This window comes from Dromiciops gliroides, chromosome 3 (assembly GCF_019393635.1).
Source record: "Dromiciops gliroides isolate mDroGli1 chromosome 3, mDroGli1.pri, whole genome shotgun sequence".
Taxonomy (NCBI): domain Eukaryota; kingdom Metazoa; phylum Chordata; class Mammalia; order Microbiotheria; family Microbiotheriidae; genus Dromiciops; species Dromiciops gliroides.
In genome coordinates this window covers 186,305,687-186,324,722 of record NC_057863.1, presented here as the reverse complement: position 1 = coordinate 186,324,722, position 19,036 = coordinate 186,305,687, and the positions used below count along the sequence as shown (strand labels likewise).

General features: G+C 35.8%; 1 long non-coding RNA gene across 3 annotated transcripts in view; it reads left to right on the top strand.

The window, feature by feature from the left end:
* Positions 1-19,036, top strand: part of LOC122745286 — a 183,668-nt gene that overhangs the window by 63,819 nt on the left and 100,813 nt on the right. For all 3 annotated transcript variants that reach the window (XR_006355448.1, XR_006355450.1, XR_006355449.1), the window contains exon 2: positions 12,061-12,146. This is a non-coding gene — a long non-coding RNA (uncharacterized LOC122745286). The remainder of the gene's footprint in view (positions 1-12,060; positions 12,147-19,036) is intronic.

Genomic DNA, 19,036 nt, shown 5'->3' with positions numbered 1-19,036 from the left:
AAGATGTAGTTTCCTTCCTTATTTCTTTTAATTAGATCTATTTTTGCATTTGTTTTGTCTGAGATAAGGATTGCTACCCCTGCTTTTTTTTTTTACTTCAGCTGAAGCATAATATATTCTGTTCCAACCTTTTACCTTTACTCTGTTTGTATCTATATGCTTCAAATGTGTTTCTTGTAAATAACATATTTTAGGATTCTGATTTTTAATCCACTCTGCTATTCACTTAAGTTTTATAGGAAAGTTCATCCCATTCACATTCACAGTTAAGATTACTAACTTTTTATTTCTCTCCATCATCTTTCCCCCTTTATTTTTACTCTTTTTTTCTTCTTTCACCCTATTCCTCCTCACCAGTGTTTTGCTTCTGACCACTGCCTCCCTCAATCTGCCCTCCGTTTTATCAACCACCCTTCCTTTTCTTTCCTCTTTTCCCCCTACTCCTGCCCTCCCTTATATCAGTACCACCCTTTTCCCCTTATCTTTTACTTCCTTAAAGAGTAAGCTAAGTTTCTTTATACAAATAAGTGTGTTATTCCCTCCCTGAACCAAATCTGATGAAAGGTTGAAACAATGCTCACCCCTCCCTTCTTTCCCTCTATAATAGGCTTTTTGTGCCTCTTCATATGATGTAATTAACTCATTCCACCTCCACCTTCCCCTTAAGTTTCTATATATCATCACATCAAAGTCAGTTTAATAACAAAACCTTAATTGAGACACAAATCCCAAGCGTTAAAAGTATTGTCCTCTCTCATAGGGATATAAACAGTTTAACCTCATTGAACAACCTACACCCCCCCCACCCCCCACCCTTTACCTCTTTGTACTTCTCTTGAGTCTTGTATTTGGAGATCAAATTTTCTGTTCAGTTCTGGTCTTTTCTTCAGGAAACCATGGAAGTACCCTACTTTATTAAATGTCCACCTTTTCTCCTGAAAGATAATGCTCAGTTTTGCTGGGATTCTTGGTTGTAATCCAAGCTTCTTTGCCTTCCAGAATATCATATTCCAAGCCTTGTGATCTTTTAATGTTGAAGCTGGCAGGTTCTGTGTAATTCTGACTGTGTCTCCATGATATTTAAATTGTGTCTGGCTGTTTGGAGGATTTTCTCCTTCATTTGATAATTCTGGAATTTGGCTACAATATTCCTTGGAGTTTTCCTTTTGGGGTCTCTTTCAGGAGGTGATACATGGATTCTTTCAATGATGATTTTATCCTTTGATTCTACAATATCAGGGCAGTTCTCCTTGATAATTTCCTGGAATATGGTGTTTAGACTCTTTTCTTGATCATGGCTTTCAGGTTGTCCAATAATTCTTAGATTATCTCTCCTGTATCTGTTTTCCAGGTCAATTGTTTTTCTAATGAGGTATTTCACATTTTCTTCTATTTTTTCAGTATTTTGATTCTGCTTGAGAGATTCTTCATGTCTCATGGAGTCATTAGCTACCATCTGCCTGATTTTAATTTTTAAGGCATTATTTTCCTCAGTAAGCTTTTGCATCTCCTTTTCCATTTGGCCAATGTTTTCTCCTATTTGGCCAATTGTATTTTTTAAGGAATTGTTTTCTTCAGGCAATGTTTGTGTTTCTTTTTTCCAGCATAACTCTCATTTTTCTCATTTCTTTTCCCATTTTTTCTTCTACCACTCTCATATGATTTTTAAAAGCCTTTTTGAGCTCTTAAAAGATGGCTTTTTGGTTTTGAGACAAGATTATCTTCCCACTTCAGTCTTCACTTGTAGGCATTTTGACAAACTCATCTGAATTTGTGTTTTGGTCTTCCCTTTCACCATAGAAGCTATCAATGATAAGGGTTCTTTTTTGTTTCTTATTCATACTGTAGCCTAATTTTAAACTTATAAAGTTGAAGTCTGTTCCTGGGGCACAGGGGTCACTGTTGCAAGCTTCTTACCACTCTCAGCTGTGCCACCCTTATCTGTGCCACTCTCAGCTGTGCTAAGCTGTGCTGAGCCACCCTCCTCTTTAGCCCAAGTGAGACAGACCTTTCCTGAAGTCTTCTAAATTATCTCAAGTAAGAAGATTGTGTCCCTCTGTCTTTTTGTAGGTTCTGTAGTTCCAGAATCTGTTTAGAGGCTTGATTTAATGTTTTTGAGGGAAACACAGGAGAGCTCAGGCAAATTCCTGGATCCTCTCAGCCATCTTGGCTGTGCCCCCTAGCATATGGTTTGACCTTTACCAACTGAACCAGGAAAAAGGAGATAATATTTCCCTGTATGGAGATAAAAATATTATTTACTTTTTGTTAATAACCAAATATTAGATTGGGATCCAGGCTTTTCTCCTTTGTTTCTTCATTGAGACCCAGCTCCTGCAGTAGGTGAGCCTATAAAGGACATGATTGATTGAGATTACCACTAATCTTCAGAGAATGCTCTTCCATTTGGGGCCATACCTACCCAACTAGGAGACATTATTTCTATTTAGATTAGAAACAGGTTCTTACCCCAAGAAAAAGGAGCCTGTCCTTGTACCCACCCTTTAGAGTTTAGGGTGACCCAGGTCATGAAGGAAAAAATCAATCAGAGTGGTCTGGTTGGAGATGAATTCCCTTGTCCAGATTGCTGGAGGCAACTCCATGTCATGATGAAACCACATTTTCAGCAGGGGGAGCTGAAGACTTCTAGCCTACCTTCTCATTAAATGTCAATGAATTAGGGTTGATTTTCAGCTGTAAGGGAATTCCCTTTTAAGGATTATTTAATGTTTTCAGGCTTTCCATATCTTTTGTCTTTGGTTGCCATGAAAAACCGCTGACCATCAATTTATTGATTATTAGCTAGCCTAATGAGTAAATTGCTATTAGTTATCCATAAGCTCTGTCTCAGGTTTTTCATTCAGCACAGCACAGCACAGCCCTGGTCAGACCATAACTGGAATATTGTATTCTGGATACACCATTTCAAGAGAAGTAGTAATAAGTTAGAGACCATCCAGAGGATAGAAACTAGAATGGTGAAGGGCTTTAAGTGCATGTTATATGAGGTTTGGTTAAAACACTGGAGATGTTTAGCTTGAAGAAGAGGAGAATGAGGGGCATATGATTTCCATTTTCAAGTATTTGAAGGGTTAGTGAGTATAAGAATTTTTCTTAGGGACAGCTAGGTGGCACAGTGGATAAAGCACTGGCCCTGGATTCAGGAGTACCTGAGTTCAAATCCGGCCCCAGACACTTTGAATCTTACAAGCTGTGTGACCCTTGGCAAGTCACTTAACCCCCATTGCACCACAAAAAAAAAAAGAATTTTCTTGCTCTTTTTATCTTCAGGAGGCAATACTGAAAATAATGATTAAAAGATAGAAAGAGGCAATTTTATACTTGATGAAGTAGTCACTGAAAAGCATCATGGGATGACTTGAGAGATAATAGGTTCTCCTCTTTGGAGGTCTTTAAACACACAGAATGACCATTTTTTTTCAGTTTATTATAGTGAGGATTCTGCTCGTGTATGAGTTGGAATAGATGGCCACTGAGCTCTTTTCAACTCTTAAATTCAGTGATTCTGTGAACCTGTGAACCATTATTTGGAGAGAAATTTTGTCACAAAAATATTTTTTACTCATTCTGGAAAGCTAGAGTAGTAGGGCATTATTGTCCTCTTAGAAAACAAACCAAAGTAAAACATCCCAAAAAATGCAAAAAAAAAAAAACCAACAAATTTTGGAACATCCCTGAAAACCTAGAACTATATATATATATTTTTACTATGTAATTAAAGTCCCAATTTAAACTGTGTTAATATAGAAGTCTAAATTTAATTAAGACTATGAGTTTAGGGGCAGCTAGGTGGTGCAGTGGATAAAGCACTGGCCCTGGATTCAGGAGTACCTGAGTTCAAATCCGGCCTCAGACACTTGACACTTACTAGCTGTGTGACCCTGGGCAAGTCACTTAACCCCCATTACCCTGAGGAAAAAAAAAAGACTATGAGTTTGATCTTGCAATTTTAAGTTTCATCAACCCCTGATGATACAAAACACCATTATCTTGCTAACTATACTAAGGAAATTCTGAATTACACCCAAACAGATAAAGTTGCTCCAGAGCATAAGAGGCCCCAATGTGTCCTCAGCAATTTTGCATCTCCAGAAGGAGATGGCTATGTTGCAATCCCCACTCTCTCCAAGCAGCATAGGATGTAGGGCATATATATTTTCCCAAAGTGAGCCACCCTGTGGATATTTTCTCTATTGCTTAGATTCTTATTTTTAAAAATTAATATAAGTAAGTCCCCTGAAATATTATACAAAATCTGATGGTATGGTCCTGGTCTGCAAAGTAGTGTTGCTTTTATTGCTTCCTTTTCTCATTTTTGACTATACCTTTCACCATCAACTCTTTTCTATATATTGGCTAAAAGTTGGTGATTTTGGCTCATTGGAAGTTTCTCACCTTTAATTTTTTTGGGGGATGTCACCTTCATTTCAGGATTGGGTCACTTCGAAGTAGGATATATCACTTAGTTTACCTCTATTCAAGTCCATTTGCAAATTACCTTATTCAGTGCCCCTGAATCAGGGTCTTTTGTTTTGTGTACTTCCTTCTTTTCCTTATTGTACTGACATTTCCCCATCAAACTATTTTTGGCTCTCCACTTTCTCTTCTTTTGTACTATTTGATAGAATCTGTGTTTGTCACTATCGGTACTCTTATATCTCTATTTTGCCATGTTTGAAACATGCTGCATTCATTTTTTTCATTGTCATCCATTGGCCTAAGAAACAATATGTTTAGAAAATTGCTTTCCAATGTTTACCTGAGATTTTTTTTAAGTCTTCCAAAAATCAACTTTTCTTGCCTGTGTAGTATAAGGATAATGTAACATCTGAGAAAAGCTTTCAGTTTTTACACTCCTTGAGCCTTCAGTGGCATTCAGTGGCCTAACTACATGTGCAATTTGTACAGTTTTAAAGAATGTCCTCTTGCACATATGAAAATAAGATGAGGTATCAAAAATAGCTTGGGAACTCTGATTTTTTTTCCTGTTAAAACAGGAAAGCTTAAAAAATAAAAAATACATTTTATTTCCAAAGTATCTTTATTTCTAAGGATTCACATCATTTTTTCATATATTATCTCATATGTTGTTGGCATGGCTATATGAAGGCTAATGAGAAAAGGATGAAGGATGAAGCTTATACAGAAATATTATATCAGGTAGAAAACTCTGCTTTTTAAAAATTCATCACATAATTCCTGCTTAAGTAGTCCTCTAACACAGAAAACATTTTCTGCATTGAAGAAAACCAAGATCCTGATAAAGGATATACCTTAGATAGAGAAAATACATTGTTTAATTATATTTTCCATCTTTTAAAAATTTTGTTTCATTTTTAATTTATGAAATAAAGAATTTCCATAGCATAATTCAATAAAAAGATGATTACACATGAAACCACATATCCACTATGTACAACTTGCTATTCCTTTTAAATATACAACAAAGTGAATGTAGGAGGGGATGTGGGAAAATTGGGACATTAATCCACTGTTAGTAGAGTTGTGAATAGATCCAACATTCTGGAGAGCATTTTGGAACTACACCCAAAGGGCTATAAAATTGTGTGTACCCTATCATCCAGCAATACCACTCCTACATTTATATCCCAAAGACATCCCCCCAAAAGGGAAAAGAACTTATTTGTGCAAAAATCCTTGTAGTAGCTCTTTTTGTGGTGGCTAAGAATTGGAAATCATAGGGATGCCCATCAATTGGGGAATGGCTAAACAGCTACGGTATATGATTTAATGGAATATTATTGTTCTATTAGAAATGACAAGCAGAATGATTTTTTTAAAACCTGGAAATACTTAAATGAACTGATGTATAATGAAGTGAACAGAAATGGGAAAATGGTGTACACAGTAACAGCAATGTTGTTCAAAGAACAGTGAATGATTTAACTATTCTCAGTAATACAATGATCCAAGAAAATCCCAAAGGACTAATGATGAAACATACTATCCACTTCCAAAGAAAGAACTGATATTGATTGAATACAGACTGAAGCATGTTAATTTTCACTTTCTTTTATTTTTTTCTTTTATTTAAGCTTTCTTACACAAAACTACTAATATGGAAATGATTTACATAATTGTACATGTATAACCTATATCTGATTGCTTACCACCTCAGGTAGGGGGAAAAGAAGAGAAAGAGGGAAGGAGGGAGTAGAGTCTGTAACTCAAAACTTTAAATAAAAATGTTTAAAATTAAAAATAAATAAATAAATATAGTCAAGCAGAATAGATCCCCACCGAATGGGAATAATAATAGTTTCATGACCTACCTCATAGAGTTGTTGTATCAAGCAAGAAATGTGTACAAAATATTTTGATAACCTTAACAATAGATAGATAGATAGATAAATGTAGTAAATTTATTTTTTTCTTCCCTCCCTCCCATGCCCTAGAAATGGCTACCATTAAACACAAATAGGTTTTACATATACATACACAAACACAACATACATATACATACACAAACACAACACACGCACATATGTGTGTGAGTGTATGTATAAATTTTTCTATATATACGTCTATTTTTTAGTTCTTTCTCTGGATGCAGATTATGTCTTCATATGTCCTTTATTTTTAATTTGGGTATTTATAATAGTCAAAATAATTTATTTACTCAAAGTCATTTTTAAAACAATACTGCAATTACTGTGTACTATATTTTCCTTCTGTATTTTCTAGTATAGTGATTGGCCAAAATCTGAAATTCTTTAGAAGTTGAGTATTCTGGGAAATCACTCTTCTTATCCCTACCAACAGGATAACTTAGAAGTCCTGCCAGTAGCACATAATATTCAATCAACAACCAATGTAGATTTATTAAGCATTTGTTGTGTATTAAGTACAGGCATACAAAGAAAAGGCAAAAATAATCCCTGCCTTCAAGAAGCTTACATTCTACATGGACAATTAATTAGTCCAACAATAGTTGATTGACAAGATACATTGTTGTTTGTCCTTCCTCCTAGAAGAGGGCATCATGGGGATGTTGTCTTCACTTGCAAATGAATTGGATTTAAGTGAGGCAGAACTGTGCTGTCACCTGCCTCTCTCTCTCCTCCAGAGTCATTGGAGTCCAGTGGCATAGGTCAAGACCACTGGTGATGTCCTGGATTCAGTGTGAGACCTTGGCCTTTTGAAGCCAAGGTTTTTAGCAGGTCTCAGTTTGTCTGTGGCAATACCCATTCAGTACTTATAGGCTAGGTAAGAATGGAGACAAAAGATGACCTAGCTTGCCTTTACAAAATAATCAACCTGGGAGGGGAAGACCTTCAATGTTTATCAGTAAAAGGTCATCTTAGAGCTTACCAGCTGGAGGCACCAGAAAAGGCCTTCTGTCTATTCAGAGTACTCAGTTTGTGAATTGTATTAATATCATAAAATCCTCCATTTATTTTTAGCATTAGAATCAGTGGTCCTGTAATTACTTCATTTTTCAGATCCATTAATTTTTTGAATGAGAAACAGTATTGCATAAGAAACAGATTTGGAAGACTCAGGTTCAAATCTCACCTATAAAAATATTAGCTGTGTATTCCCAGGGTAGTCACTTAATCTCTTAATGCCCAATGCAACTCCATAAAACAGAGGTTTTTAATCTAGGGTCCCATAAAAATATGTGTGTATATACATCTACATCTATATTTACATCTACATCTACACACACCTATAACTATACCTATACCTATACCTATACCTATACCTATACCTATACTTATACCTATCTCTCTATCTATCTCTCTATCTCTCTATCTATCATCTATCTATTTTTCTATCTATCTACCTACTTACCTATCTATATCTGAAGGCCCATTAACTTGGATGGGAAAAAAATTAAAACATATTCACCAACCTCTAACTGAAATTTAGCATTTCTTTCAATTATACATTTTAGAAACATTTTGAGAAGGGGATACAAGAAAGGAGTCTTCTTATAAGAAAGACTGCTGCTTTAAGAAAATTAAGCTGCAGAGGGGAGCCAGACTGCATTGGTAAAAGGAGTGTCTTCACCAGCTATTCTTTACACCAAAGAAATCACAAGCTCAAAAAAATCCTGATATTATTAAAGTTCTTTCTTTTTAAAAATTTTTTTATTTTTTCATTATTTTCCTATTACATGTATAAAATTTTAACATTCTTTTTTTTTAATTTGAGTTCAAAATTCTCTCCCTCCCTCCCAGCCCTTGAGAAGGCAAGCAATATGATATAAAGTATGCTTGTGAAGTCATGCAAAACCTATTTCCTTATTAGCCATGTTGCAAAAGAAAACACACCAAAAAGCAAGGAAAATAAAACAAGGGAAAATATGCTTCAATCTGCACTCAGAGTTTATCAGTTCATTAGAGTTCTTTCTCAAAACAGTTATTTTAAAAGGAGACTTCCCCCCACCTTTCCACTTTAGTCTTACTTTTCCTACAAGATCAAACTCAAATCCAACTTGCTCTGCTCTTCAGAATGTCTTAGTCTTCAAGAATGTTTTCTTTTCTCTAAAACTTATAACATTTACACTGTACTATTACTATTAATAATAGCTGACATTTTAATAGCTCTAAGGTTTACAAAGATTTTACATATTATCGCTTTTATTTCAGTGTCCTGAGGTACATTGTAAGTTTCTTGTGGTACAAGGGAAAGTTGTGCCATTTTGTAGTTTCCTGATACCTACCTTCTAATAACAGGTACTCAGGATATGTTTGTTGATGATGAATGATGATGATTTACATTTATCTCTGAGAATTTAAAAGATTAGGGAGAGAAATTTGTGGGATTGAAATTTTGATCCCACAAATTTCAAGCTGGAAAGAACTTTAGAAGTCATGTATTAGAATTTCTATATTTTGTAAAGAGGAAACTGAGGTCCCAAGAGGTAAAGAGATTTGCCCAAGGTCACACAAATATTAAGAGGAAGGATCCAAACACAAACCCCCATACCCCAAAGCCAATATTCTTTTTACTATACCACACTGCCCTTTGAAGCAGTATGGCAAGAGTGGTAGTTGGAAGAGTTGCCAAAGATAATATAAAATTAATATAAATTGCCAAAGATAATATAAAATAATATAAAATTATTATAGAATTTTCATACAAAATTTGCCCAGCAGGACAAAAATCAAATTAGGCCAAGTATCCTTTATGTTAGAAGTTATTAATTCAACTAGCATTTATTAAGCAATTTCTCTATGTCAGGCATTGAGCTAAGAGCTGGAGCTACAGAGAGGGCAAAAAACAGTCCCTGATAGCAAGGAACTCACAATTTAATGGGGGTGACAAAATATAAACAATTACATACAAAGATATCCCATATACATGGGATAAATTGGAGATATTCTTAGAAGGAAGGCACTAAGACTAAAGGAGACTGAGAAAAGGATTTTTTTTATTTTTAATTTTTATTTTTTGTAGAAAGTGAGACTTGAGAATTGAAGGAAGCCAGGGCAGGTATCTAGTAAGAGCAGCATCTCTTTTATGTAGGCTTGACTAGTTATTTCAAAGGAGGGAAGAGACATTTTACTTTCTTGCCACTTGCAGCATAAAAGAATACGCCTGTGGGATTTGGCATCAGATGTTTTTACCAGAATTCCCATTGGTCTAGGTGGGGGCTGCCTTTTTGATTGAGTTACTGATTGATGTGGTAAATTGTATTTGAAGTTAGCCAGAATTATATCCCTTGTCATTGCATTCTAAGTAAAATTGTTTCTAGTGACTTTATGGTCCATGATATTTTATTTTATTCCAACCCTGAACCTGAACCCCTGGGCTGGCCTGAGTTGGGCTTGTCCTAGAATAAGACAGAAGAGGAGGAAGCTAATCTTGTCAGGACAAGAGAAGATATAGAATCGGATTTTGTAGACAGTGTGAGTTGGATCAGATTAAGGTGTGCTCCAGTTTTCTCCAGATTAAAGGTAAAGTATATTCCTAACTCACTGGCACTTCCATTTTCTTATTCTCCAGCAATTGTTGTCCATAGAACTGAAATGCCATATTCTCCCCTTGCTTCTTCTATTTGGAGAAAAGGAAGAAGTGCTAATATTGAGCTAGAATTCACTGCCACAAACGATAAGAGCAATGAGAGGCATTGGGAGGTGGAGCCTTATTACCTGAATACATCTTCATATTAGTGTGGATGTGATTACCCAGAACTCAAAATCGGTACTAGTTAGTTAAATTACTGATTTTTCATACTTTAAGCTTTCCTTCTGTTTGCAACACTTTCTCCCTGTTCCCTAGAAAGTGTAAAGGAGAGGTTTTACTGTCAGTTTTATAATACTGATTGTGCCCACCACCACCTTAATGAAGTTGTCAATTTACTTAGATTAGATTATATAGGATCATTCTTTTGTTTATGTCTTGGTTCTAGGTCTAAAAGGACACTTCATATATGTTATTCCTTTTATCTTCAGAACAGTCATAATAGGCAGCAGATATTATTATGTCCATTCTACAAATGGGAAAAACTGAAGGAGATAGGACAGGGATCATTATAATTGGAAAATCCAATGCAGAAATCAATCAATTGAAAAGCATTTATTATTGATCAGGCACTGTACTAAGTAGTAGGGATATACTGAAAAGTAAAAACAGTCCCTATCTTTTTATGTAAGATAAGTTTGCATATTTGTATGTAAGAGAAGAATCATAGTGTAGTACACGGTGAATCTCACAGTTAGGGAGACTAGGGCCCAAGTACCTCCAATACATACTGGCTGTGTTGCCTTTTAACCCCTCATTTACTCATAGCAATTTTCCAAGACTAGAAGTTGAAGGACAATAACTGATCTGCATTGTTAGTTTTCTCTAACAATTGAAACCACAGTTTGAGACTACCTTTTTCCCCCTTCCCTCCCCCCAAAAGCTACATTTAAATACTTAGGAATGAGTATTGTATTAGGAATAGCCTATCTTGGATGCTCCTTAATTAAACAAATCAGCACTTAGGCCATAAAACACCATCCACCGTGGTCCAGTTTTACTTGGGATAAATGAGAAGCACTTATTGCTTCCCATTAGTCAAGTGAGCAGAAGCTTTTCTCATCAGTAATGTGAAATGTTAAGAACTAAGTATTTTAACTTCAAATTGTCACTCAGCAAAGATTTTTGAGAACTCTTTTTAAAAAATTGGCAGTTGTCATTTAATATATGATGTGATCTAAAAGCATATTATTTTTTAATGTTCCCCAGGAGATCTCATTGACTTTGTGACATTCTTAATCTCTTAATTCTCTGAAGTGAAAGAACAGGGTTTCTTTTTAATTGTTTAAAGCACATCCTGCCCTTTCAAAAAGTAAACAGGTGTGGATATGCAGGAGCTGATGTTCTTACCTTTTTTGTTTCTCCTTTCTTTCCCATCCCCAAATTCCCTAGTAATGATAAGTGACATTATTTTAAAAGATAAGAAGCACCAAAATTATTTTCTCTCTGACCTTTACAGTTTCCGGAACAAGCAGCTTCTGTTAGCAAAATAGTTCAAGCTTTTTATTACAAAGGATATTTGGCATTGCTCCATGAGAAAAATATATTGTTCCTGACAGTAAAAGTTATTAAGCCTTCCATTTTTATGCTAGGCTAACGATTTAACCAAAATAAAATCATAGGGCATTTTAAAACTGAGGAAGTAGTTGACCGAAAGGGCTAAAAAGATTTCATCTATCATTTTTTAATGAATATATTGAAGTAGTTTTAGGTCTTTGATGGACCACACCTTATTGAAGCAATAAGGACAGTTTACTGAAGAGGTCAAGGAGATTTTTTTTTTGGTGACCTTCAGATTCCAGCAATACCTTTCTTTACACAGTCAAAGTTTAATACTGATAAGCGACTATTTTGTGTTGAAAGAACAAATATGAGAGTGCGGAATTGGTGCCCATAGATGTTTAAATTGCATGCATTTTAAGTCATGTTCTCTGGTAACTCTGCCAATGCAGATTCCTAAAATGCAGTTTCCTAAATCTGGGATATCAGGTTCAGTTGTAATTTCATTTTAAACCTACATCTGTGTTTTTCTTACAAATGTTCCAGGTTTCTTGATGATGGAAGTGTGAGCACTCGGAATAGCCCTGATCCAGGGTAGCTGCTGTCACCGTGGCTCTGGCATCTCCGAACGAGTAAGGATGATCTATGTATTTCAGCAGGTTTTATCTTCTATGACAAACTTATGACATTGTTGTCACTAATTCTTAAGAATCCAGGAATTAAATGGCAGTGAAGACAAAGTTAGCACAAAATCCTCTTCTTGTTAAAACTGGTGCTTTTATATTGTTTCTGACTCAGCTGGGGGTACAGTACATGTTCAGGAAAAAAAAGCATGCAGCATATTAGAGACATATAAAGGGAAGCATACATTTAAAAATAATAAGATTCATTAAGGAAATAATAGAAGAGGCAGGATTAGTCATTAACTCGAGAATTCATAACTCTTTTTAGATTTCTTATTCAAAATGAGCTTTTGGGGATGTCACATTCTTTAATAGTCTAGGAGCTCAATATTGTCTTGCTTTAGATGGTTGGCTTATAATGTTAGCGTATGCAAATACACATAAAGGACTGCCTTGCCTGACCATTTCTTTGTGTTTGGGTATATATTTCTGTATGGCATAATATTTCCACTTGCATTGGTTCCCTGGCAAGAAAATGTTTATTGCGCTCATTAGCTAAGAGGATGTCGGCACTGGTCCAATGAACACAGATCTGCCTTCTGATTTCAGCCATTAAATTGCAATGGGATTCACAGGCTTAACATTGTGGGTGTGAGAATAATAAAATGGAACTCCATCTTTAGCCCAGTTACCATGGATGCAGTTAAAGGTCATAGTGGCAGCTGCTAACTAGTTGCCTTTTTAGCTGCATTTTCCCTCCTGCTATGTATTTTTATGCACCTTAGTCTCCAAGAGGTTTGCCATAGACTATCTTCACCTACTTTTGTGAAAGATGCCCTAACCTACTCTTTGAAACAATGGGCATCTTTTTTTTTAAGTGGTTACTGTGGACTTCCTCTTTTATTTCTTTATTTGTCTGATATAGAAATTGAAGGTAAAGAACTTAATAAAAATACAAATTGCTGTTCCTCTGGCATCCTGAATTACTTTCTCATTTTCTGCACACCGTTCTACATTCCCAACCAAAAAAAAAAAAGTGTATAGTAAATTCCCATCTCCGTTTAAACTGGTAATGGGTTCAGGCACTGATGCATTCACATCGTGGAACATCAACTTCTTCTTCATTCGGCCCAAAGTCCTGGAAGTTAATTCCCTGTACTGCATGAGGTGTCAGAGTAATTACCACTGATCAACCCTATTTCTCAGCATTCTGCCCAGCTTTGAGAGGCTCCCTGTTTATGGATGCACTGCCACATCATCACAGTGCTTTCATTCAGGCGAGCTACTTAATCGAAAGGGTTTGGACAATGTAGGATTTTCAAAGAGAAGAAGTGGGGGGAAAAATTAAAAGTAGCCAAGCAAAATAAAGTGTATGATGAAAAAAAAAAAGAGAAAAAACTCTTCGAAATATTTCCTCATGTCAACACTTCATTTCAATAGATTTTAAAAACTCCCATTCACTTTCAAAAGAAGACACTGTAAGCCTTTTTATTTTCTGGGGGGACTCAACTCCATGATCAAATTTTTGAAACATTTTAGGAACGTATCACTTTAGAAAACCCACTTGAGGGGAGTTTATTGTTTTTAGTTCTGTTTACATATATGCCCTGACTATGTTAACTATTATGAGCCAGAATACAAAGAAACTTTTTTAAGTGTTATGCTCCTCTATTTTAAACATACATTTATATAACTTGTCATTTCATAAAAATAAATTAAGTATTATATGAGCCAAATGTTTCAATTCCACAGAAGAGTGATTTCTGGGACTCCTTGGCAGGATGCCACAATATTCGTTTTTATTTCAAACACAATGTGAAGTCTTTAATTTTAATATACTTTGTAACTATAAAGGTTCTAAGGAAAATACTATACTAATTCATCCTCATCCTCTCCTTCCTCTGCTCTTATTATATAAGCAAGAAAAAGATACATTGATTTCATGTACTATACTTTGAAGGTTTCCATCAGACTCTATATGAGTATAATTGGTCAGGGGAGCGAGTAAACGAGGAAGAAGGGCAGGTGGTAAAAGAGGAGGTTGGAGATTGACCAGGTTCAAGATGCTAACACTATTTGTTTGGGGACACTGACATCTATGCTGTGTCTGCTACAGCAGTGAATTAGTTAGCAAAGTAAGGTGAGAAGGAGCCCAGTCTATGAGAGAAACATGAACCTGAATGTCTTAGACTTCTTTCCTAGCTCCAAAGTCAAGATGTGACTTGGGGGCATGTATCTTATTCTCTTTGAGCTCCATGTTCTTTATCTATGAAACAAGAAGAGAACTTGTTGGGGAAAAGCTTAAAGATCACCTGATGAAAGAAACTCTGTAACTACATGGGGTGATGGCAGGGCATTATTGGACCAGGTTCTTTTGACCACTTAGCTCTTTAATAAACCTGTGACTCCTTTTGGAAGCAGTAGGAGGTCAGTGGGTGAACAAGAAAAGGGCAGAAAGAGAATTTGGCTTAGATTGATGTACATCACTCTGCCAAATAAAAGGGGGGGGGTTGCTCTAAAGCTAGAGAGAACAGAGTGGTAATGACAAATACACATGTAAATAGATTAATCCCCTGTGGTACTTCAGAGGTTTTCACAGTAACATCACCGGCAGAGTGGTATTTCTTCATTAAAAGGGGACAGAGGAAAGAGTACTTTTCATAAGCTATACAACTGTATTATGGTAGAGGGCATGTATGGAAGAGAATGTTTTCGGCTATCACTGAAAATTCAGCTTTACTATTACCTCTGCCATACTTTTAATCAGGGAATTTCTTCTTGTGCCTTGTTTACTGTTGATATTTTCTGGCTGATTGGAGAGGAATGACATTTTGACAATTTACTGTAGCAGTAAGCACTGTACAAACAAAAGGTGCTGATGAAAACTGGGAACCCATTATTATGTAAATTATGGCTGAGTAACACAGATTCCAGCTCCCAGTCACCATCATTGAGACCAGTTTTACTCAATGATAATAATTTTCATGATTGCAGACTTCAGAGTGATCAGAAATATGCTTTAGCTGCTGCATTTATCTACTGCTGGTACTTGACCCTTAATTAAATTCTGAAACTTTTTTATATAATAAAGTAAAATACAGCTGACACTTCTGTTCAAACAAAGAGCATCCAACATAGAGCTACCAAATAAGATAAAGGTATTTCAGACTTACCTCATGGTAATGATAGTAAACATGGCTATTACAGCATCTTTGGGAAGTGAGCGTCAAGTTTAAAATGCAGATATACATTGTCAAGTGATTTCAATTCTGTGCAGCCTTTCCTAAATGATACTGAATATATGTTGCAAGTGAGTCCTGGGTACAGATGATCATAAAAATCTGTTAAGAAGACATTTTAATGTGTTCTGAAAATATACTGTAAGTCTTTCCATTCTATATCTTTTGGCCTCTCTGATATAGAACATGAGCTTTGAAAAAAATTAGGCAGCATTTATAAAGACCCACATAGCTCTGTAAGTCCTTGCTTATAACTTTTTCAAGAGATTTTTTTTCTTACAGATTTATTCTTCTCCTGAAAATTGAAAACCAAAGCAACTTTTAAAACAGCATTTTGGCCTCATTAAAAAACTGACTGGCCAAAGCAGATGTCAAACTGAATCTACATATTCCAATATATCATGTGGGTAGCAGCTTCATTTAAGCTGGATTTTGTAAACATGAATGGTTGAAAGCAGGGAGCCCTTGGTTAATGCACACTCATCTTCGCAAATCCTTCAAATACATTTATTTTCTAAAAAAAGTATGCATCTAGTATTTCCCTTAGCATTTCAGGTCAAGAAAAAAGGTCTTCATTTTTGAGAATGCTAATAAAAATCAGCTAAAAAAGAGGGGCACTTATGAAAACCAAGGTTTAGTATTTCCTTAGATATAACACTTCCTAAGCAGTCAGCTCATAGAGCCAATGAGCTAAGAAGGTAATTACTTAAGTGGATTTCATGAAGAGTAGAAAGATGATTGTGCCACATTAAATAACAATTGTATCCTTAATGATGTGTTGGACTATAATACAAACATCCTTCTACCATTACATGCTCTACAATGTACCTTTCTAATTACTCCAGTGGCTTCCTGTTCCCCTGCTAAGATGCTGTGCTTTCAAAGCCTATGTAAACATTAAGTGAGCTTTTTTTTTTTAACTACAGCGAGTACAGCTGCATGGTCATTGATAAATTGGCTATAAATTACTGAAGTTCTATGTGAATATTATCTTTGTTTTATTACAAATATACACAATTCAATGATTCAATATGCTTTAAGAGAAATATGCTTGACTTTAAGAACACACTTGTGAAATTACATAAACTAGCCTTGCTCAGCTTTCTTTAGTTACTGAAACTAAATATTTAGTGTGTATAAAATTCAGCAATGCAACTTCAATAGTGTCAGTGAAGAAGATTTAAAAAGAGCAGAGAAAGAAGGAGAGGAGAAGAGAGAGCCAATGAGCTAGGAAGATCATTACAAGAGAGATTCAGAGACAAAGACAGAGAGAAAGAGAGACAGAGACCGGGGTGGGGGGGGGGGGAGGGAGAGGCATAAGAGACAGAAAAATAGAAAGACTGACAGAGACACAAATAGAGAGAAGAGACAGGTGAGACAGAGAGACACAGGGACAGAAAAGCAGGGGGCAGAGAGGTATCACAGTGGATAAAGCACCAGCCCTGGATTCAGGAGGACCTGAGTTCAAATTTGATCTCAGACACTTGACACTTATTAGCTGTGTGACCCTGGGCAAGTCACATTACTCTCATTGCCCTGCCCAAAAAACAAATAAGAACAACGACAGACAAGCAGACACACTCGTGCACACACACACACACACACACACAGAATCAAACAGATATACAGAGGCGCAAAGAGAGAGATAGAAGAGACAAAGATAGAGAAACAGAGAGGGAGACATAAAGAATTAGAATCACATAGGCTTTATTTCGATGTTCAGGTATCTCTTTTAAAAGCAGCCAAAAATATCACGGTATATTAGATTTTGTTTCTTCAGAATTTTTAGATAGCGTCATAAGCATCTGTAATCAGTGTGCTTGTATGTAACAGTTCCAAAAAGGTGGGTAGCTATGATAAATATATGCATCATTTGATTTCTGATTCCAACTGGCCACTATATGAAGCGAAATGAAAGATTTCCAAAGTGATATCAAATTGGGAGGAAAGAACATAAATAAGCATAAGTAATTACCCATTAACTCTGTATTTTTTTGGCTGTTAGAGAATCTTGTGATAGTTGCCTTTTCAACTCAATATATCTTTTTTATTTGGAAGTGCATATTCAATTTCCACTATATTATTTGTTATAAAAATAAAATAAATGCAAATAGTATAATACAAATAAAATGTATGCAATGCAATTCATATAGGCTGCAAGCATTTTACATCGTATCCTAAACATGCTAAGAAAGTCTATGCCATTGTTCCCATTTAACAGATATAGTAAATGAAGAAGAAAATGAAAAGGCTTTTCTAAAGCCATAAACAAATTAGAAGGCAAGCAATAAAATTTTGTGATCATTTTTCCTCACTCTCTTTGGATCTCATCTTTATCAGGCTAATGACTACTTTAGATATCATGTATATCTAGTAAGATATTGTGGATGTGCTAGAGATCTATTCCTCCCTTCAGAGAAGGAAATACATACACATATAGTAATAATAGCTCATATAGTATACTGTGATTTAAAATGCTTTCACACTGCCTCATTTGATGTTCACAACAATCTCTTTGAAATAATCAGTGCAGGGATTAATCCCACTTTATGTGTGAGATAAAATAATTTTTTTTAATTAAAAAAATTTTTTTGGCTGGGCAATGAGGGTTAAGTGACTTGCCCAGGGTCACACAGCTAGTATGTGTCAAGTGTCTGAGGCCAAATTTGAACTCAGGTCCTCCTGAATCCAGCGCTGGTGCTTTATCCACTGTGTCACATAACTACCCCATGTGAGATAATAGACAATGACTCTTCTAAGGTCACACAGTTCTCTAGCTAGTAAGGAAGGGAAACAAGAACTGAGCATGTTTTTATCTCTTCAATCCTCTTGCTTGTCCTACTGTGTTATTTAAATTCCTGGGGGACTAGGCTGGGTTTTCTAAATTATATATTAATGGCTATTGCACCAGTTTGGGCAGTAAGCATTTATTATTGATTAATATCACATATTATTAAAGTATTAACCACATGGCTCCCTGACTTCCCCACCATTCATAGGCTTACAGGCCTAAACAATTACATACCCAGCATATTGAGCCAAGAGGGCAAGGGAAGGACATGTGGAGAGTAAAAAAGAGTACAGGGAAGAAGAGAGCAAGCCGCTTGTAGTTCAGTCTTTTTATTCTCTTTTTAGTAGAGGTGGGTCACCATACATTGATCTAAGCTAATTGGTTAGCATCATTCAGCTCCATTGATTGCCATGACTTGGAGGAATGGTCTAAAGATCAAATTCCAACCTTCTAGGTCTTTCTTCCCCTAGCTAATCAGAAGGATCAATCTGCATTCCTTTTGTTCATGTGAAGCCTCATCCCAGGCTGATTGAGGGGGAGAGAGCAACTAAAACTAATGTCTGGGTTTCTCCTAGAAATTAATAATTATTTTCTCACACTGCTCTACCACAAATGATCTTTTTTCAAAGGAATTTGGCATTTTTCAAAGGTACTTGGACCCTATAAGAATCAGGATAGCCTTGAATTAGCTCCACACAAGGAACTGCAAACCTTAAAGTGCTAAATAATTTTTAGCTATTGTTTATTGGTTACAGTCCCACCACCATTAAAAGGGACTTCTCAGGCCCAAATAACCCACATGTAGATATAACATATGGCAGAGCACATGCTAGTGTCAAAATAACATGAACTCACTTTTCATAAGTGAA